The sequence below is a fragment of the Petromyzon marinus genome, unplaced genomic scaffold (assembly GCF_048934315.1).
Source record: "Petromyzon marinus isolate PM22_M1 ecotype Great Lakes invasive population unplaced genomic scaffold, UKy_Petmar_22M1.pri1.0 PM_G_Scaffold_39, whole genome shotgun sequence".
Taxonomy (NCBI): domain Eukaryota; kingdom Metazoa; phylum Chordata; class Hyperoartia; order Petromyzontiformes; family Petromyzontidae; genus Petromyzon; species Petromyzon marinus.
The window spans coordinates 1,400,405-1,405,136 of NW_027422972.1; the positions used below are offsets into that span (position 1 = coordinate 1,400,405).

A 4,732-nucleotide genomic window follows, 5' to 3' on the forward strand; every position below is an offset into this window, starting at 1 on the left:
CAGGCGAGGTACGACACAAAACTCCGAGTTGCTGAGGCGATTAAGCAAGCACCGTGTAAAAGCAATTATTATAACATAGTGAATGCTTGGGAGCTTATTGGCTCTTGCTCCTGGTTAGAGATCTACCCAACCCACGGGCCCACAAAGTGTTCAACTTCACATTGTCATTAAAGGCTTGTGACAAAGGTGCATCTATTGTAGCGACATCGTCTCTGGCTTACACATCTACCGGGTCTCCACTTGACTTTGGATTGTCTCGGAGGAAGTCCACCCACACCTCCACTTCCACAAAATGCTGGGAGTTGCCTCGCTCTGCCTCACAGTCAGAATTCTCCTCCTGCTTTACGTTGCCTCCATCGATGTGAAGGTCCCATTTTGGAGTTGAATCTTCATCTTCACATTTCACCTTCACTTCTTCCCTCTTCACCATCACTTCTTCCCTCTTCACCATCACCTCTTCATATTTCACCTCGATACCTTTAAAAGTGTCCAAGCTGCGATTTTCGTCCGGTTCTTGTTTCATGAGGGATGGGCTTATTGTGGCACTTTGACTTTCACAAGCTGATTTCAGATTCCACTCCTTGCAGATCTTCTGATGCTTCCGTGTTTTCTGGTGTACTTGAAGATTTTATGAATGTGCAAACGCCTTCCCGCAGAGTGCACCTGTGTTCTCCGGTGTACTATAAGATTTGATGACTGTTCAAACATCCCACGTAGAGTGTACCTCTACGGTTTCTCTCCTGTCTGTGTTCTCTCGTGTACTAGAAGATTTGATGAATGTGCAAATGCCTTTCCGCACACACTGCACTTGAAGGGTTTCTCTCCCGTGTGTACTCTGGTGTTTTTTAAGAGTAGATGACTGTGAAAATGCCTTCCCACACACACTGCACTTGAAGGGTTTCTCTCCCGTGTGTGTTCTCTGGTGTGATTTAAGACCAGATGACTGTGAAAATGCCTTCCCACACACAGTGCACTAGAAGGGTTTCTCTCCCGTGTGTGTTTTCTGGTGTGATTTAAGACCAGATGACTGTGAAAATGCCTTCCCACACACACTGCACTTGAAGGGTTTCTCTCCCGTGTGTTTTCTGGTGTGTTTTAAGAGCAGATGACTGTGAAAATGCCTTCACACACACAGTGCACTTGAAGGGTTTCTCTCCCGTGTGTGTTCTCTGGTGTTTTTTAAGAGCAGATGACCATGAAAATGTCTTCCCACAAACACTGCACTTGAAGGGTTTCTCTCCCGTGTGTGTTCTCTGGTGTGTTTTAAGAGTAGATGACCGTGAAAATGCCTTCCCACACACAGTGCACTTGAAGGGTTTCTCTCCCGTGTGTGTTTTCTGGTGTGATTTAAGACTAGATGACTGTGAAAATGCCTTCCCACACACACTGCACTTGAAGGGTTTCTCTCCCGTGTGTGTTCTCTGGTGTGTTTTAATAGTAGATGAATCTGAAAATGTCCTCCCACACACACTGCACTTGAAGGGTTTCTCTCCCGTGTGTGTTCTCTGGTGTGTTTTAAGAGTAGATGAATCTGAAAAAGTCTTCCCACACACACTGCACTTGAAGGGTTTCTCTCCCGTGTGTGTTCTCTGGTGTCTTTGAAGATGAGATGAATCTGAAAATGCCTTCCCACACACACTGCACTTGAAGGGTTTCTCTCCCGTGTGTGTTCTCTGGTGTGTTTTAAGAGTAGATGAATCTGAAAATGTCCTCCCACACACACTGCACTTGAAGGGTTTCTCTCCCGTGTGTGTTCTCTGGTGTGTTTTAAGAGCAAATGAATCTGAAAATGCCTTCCCCCACACACTGTACTCGAAGGGTTTCTCTCCCGTGTGTGTTCTCTGGTGTTTTTTAAGAGTAGTAGAATCTGAAAATGCCTTCCCACACACATTGCACTTGAAGGGTTTCTCTCCCGTGTGTGTTCTCTGGTGTGTTTTAAGAGCAGATGAATCTGAAAATGCCTTCCCACACACAGTGCACTTGAAGGGTTTCTCTCCTGTGTGTGTTCTCTGGTCTTTTTTAAGAGTAGATGAACCTGAAAATGCCTTGTCACACACAGTGCACTTGAAGGGTTTCTCTCCTGTGTGTGTTCTCTGGTGCTGTGTCAAATTTCCAGTCCGATCCGTGCTGTATGCACGCCGGTCGCATTGTTGACTTGTCGTCCCGGCTTGCTGTGCTGAGGGCCTTTGCTCCATCAGACCAGCGTCAGCTGCAGACAGAAAATAAGAATATCCACACCATCTACACGTCAGTATCGAGCCATGGAGGAATGAATATATACAGTCACACGTGACTTAGACGTCTATATTCATTCATGTATTCACGACTAGCTGTACTACCCAGCTTCGCCCGGGACTTGGATCCACCACGTCCGGCCGCCTTTGTCTCCCCAGTGGCGATGTTCACACGACAGCAGTTACTCGTTTGAGGCTGAGTCGACCTAGGGGAGGCCCAGAAGCGGTTCAAATAATCGTCACTGGTGGTGGCCGTGAGCGCGAATCGAACTCGGGTCGCAGGGTTCGTAGCGCGGCGTAGCGCTAACCGCTACACTACAATGCGTTACGCTTCCACACAAACACAGACACACACAGACACAAACAGACACACACAGACACACACACAGACACACACACAGACAGCGCTAACCGCTACACTACAATGCGTGACGCTTCCACATGCGAGGGTCACGTGACAGATTTGACGTCACAGCTCACTTGCCGTCCAAAAAATCTATACATTATTGAGCTCCCCCCCCAAAAAACAACACAAAAGTGTATTTGTATAATGTTTGCACGGTGTACAGTCTGGAAAGTACCCACATGGCAAATTTCCAGTTTTGTTGCATGTCGGGAAGTACGCTAAACATTTTGAACAGACAACACACACAATCACAACCTTGCATATTTTTATATATATGGAGGTATACAGTAAGAGCCAATTTGTTAATCCATTGCCAGACGAGGGTCTCCCCACGCCGCCCCGGGTCGTGATTTGACCATACTTCACCACGCTCGTCCGTGTGGCGGCTTGGTGGAGGAGGGTAGCGTAGACGTGGGAGCGTAGTGACATTGTACTCTACAATGGATGTTGCCCCCACCGCTCCTATGCCGCTCACCAACGTTGCACAGTCCCGCAGCCGCCTAAAACAACAACAAAGTGCCATCACAAGGGAGAAACACAAATAGACATTCACTTCGAGTACACTCACCACCACGTAGCTGTCAACCCCCTATCAATCAGTGCCCCTACCTTATTACAGATCAATTCAGACCGTATCGGCCACCACGTGTCTTTATAAATATCAACGTTCGTCCTACGGAGTCCCATCACAATGTAGAAACACAAACAGACAATATTATGTTACCAAATCATGTTTTTTTTTTGCCCGTATTGAAACGGCTGTACCCCGTATGGGCGTGAAAACTCAATGTCTCTGTACAAGAATACGGGGTAAACCGTACGGGTTATGACAGCTGTGATGCATCAAGAGATAACTTGACCCGTCGTTGTGTTACCTCGTTTAACCAAAGGCTTCAAACTCGCGTGGAACAGCCCGAAACCCAAAGCATGAGGACAAACACAAAGACGGGTATATCACGAGAGAAAAACCCCTACAAATTTACCAATAACACTGCCCTTAAAAGTAAATACTGTAGTGCATAATCGTGCAATGGCCCTTTTTCATAACGCCTCTGTTACTGACGATTGTATTTCAGCCTTTCTTCTTACGACTGCTGCCTGTGTATCTTACTGTGAAAACAGTTCCACAAAGCATGTATAAATGTTTATTTTCTTTGTGACAGACTAGGCCCGAGACGCCAGGGAGGGCCTGAATGGCCTGGATTGCCTACCGAGAAGGAGACGCCTTCCCCGGCGGGGAGCAACCACAGCCTACGGTGTCACCGCCGCAACGGGGGTCACACAACACCGGATTTTTTTTTTCGTAAAAATTTTAAAACCAAAACACCCACTTACCGGTTCGCGTGAGTTCAATCCTGCTCAGAGTTTTAAGGGGCGAGAGGAATTGTTCGTGCAAGTTTAGGGTGGGGTGGGTGGGGGTGGGGAGTCGTTATGTTCCGAACAGTTTCGAAGCGTCCTGGGAGCCGCGCTTGAGGCGTCAGCCATTGGCACTTGGAAGCTACCACTCCCAGCGAAGGGTTGATGCTCAAACTATCAATCTTATACTTTCACTTCCATCACATAATTTGAATTGTATAAACTCAAACAATATATGCTGAATGATCTGTAATAGTCACGGTCGCTCCGTCATTGTATTGCTGTTGTAGATGTATATATTTATATATTTTAAAAAATATTACCGTGTCTGCGACCCCCCCTATTTAAAGCGGTAAGTTGGTTCGTTCCAAATGATGACGTTCACACAACGCGATCAAAGTTCGGAACGCTCTTGCAGAATTGTACAACATTTAACTCCGACAGTTATCGCGATATGGCGATACTACGATATTACCTAATCATATCCACCATAAGCGTATCGTACATTTTTTTCCACACGCACACGGCACGTGCACACACTCAAAGCACTTGCAATTTAGATTTAAAGCTTTCGTGACTGCAGGGATTCATCTTCTTGGTTATTTGGGTAAAGTCACCACGTAGAATGGAAACAATAAAATAAAAAATATATTTTGATCCCCTGCTGATTTTGTACGTTTGCCCACTGACAAAGAAATGATCAGTCTATAATTTTAATGGTAGATTTATTTGAACA

The 4,732-nt window shown here is 46.1% G+C and overlaps 1 long non-coding RNA gene across 1 annotated transcript; it reads right to left on the reverse strand.

Annotated features, from left to right (window-relative positions):
- Positions 1–1,949: 1,949 nt before the first annotated feature.
- On the reverse strand, positions 1,950–4,528 carry LOC142916506 (uncharacterized). Its single transcript, XR_012936523.1, has 3 exons — positions 3,976–4,528; positions 3,002–3,140; positions 1,950–2,209 (listed from the first exon to the last, which is right to left on the reverse strand). It is a non-coding gene; the product is annotated as an uncharacterized LOC142916506 (long non-coding RNA).
- Between the last annotated feature and the right edge of the window lie 204 nt (positions 4,529–4,732).